The 521-nt window shown below is 44.7% G+C and overlaps 1 pseudogene; it reads left to right on the forward strand.

The window, feature by feature from the left end:
• The window catches only part of LOC107677939 (isoleucine--tRNA ligase, cytoplasmic-like), a 75,890-nt pseudogene that overhangs the window by 12,665 nt on the left and 62,704 nt on the right, over positions 1 to 521 (forward strand).

Genomic DNA, 521 nt, shown 5'->3' on the forward strand with positions numbered 1-521 from the left:
CTGTGTGTGTGTGTGTGTGTGTGTGTGTGTGTGTGTGTGTGTGTGCGTACAGTTGTTAAATCATCCTCTTCATCCACATGTGGTTCTGTCGTGTAGTTTTCTCTCACTGATGTGTGGTGTGTGTTCGTGTATCAGGTACACGTTCTACGACGGGCCGCCCTTCGCCACCGGTCTGCCTCACTACGGACACATCCTGGCTGGAACCATCAAGGACATCGTGACGAGGTTTGCCCATCAGAACGGCTTCCACGTGGAGCGCAGGTTCGGCTGGGACTGTCACGGCCTGCCTGTGGTGAGAATCGCTCGTGTTCACCACTCAAAACTGAGCGCTCTCCTCATCAAACGCTTCAAACTAATGTGTTTTCCAACCCTAAAACAACATAATTAGGATTTTTGAGCTTGATGAAAAAAGAACAGCATTTATTCAAAATAGAAACCTTTTCTAACAATATAACTCTTTGCTATCACTTCTTAACAATTTAACACATCCTTGCTGAATAAAAGTTTTAATTTCTTTAAAA

This window comes from Sinocyclocheilus anshuiensis, unplaced genomic scaffold (assembly GCF_001515605.1).
Source record: "Sinocyclocheilus anshuiensis isolate Anshui unplaced genomic scaffold, SAMN03320099.WGS_v1.1 scaffold1254, whole genome shotgun sequence".
NCBI lineage: Eukaryota > Metazoa > Chordata > Actinopteri > Cypriniformes > Cyprinidae > Sinocyclocheilus > Sinocyclocheilus anshuiensis.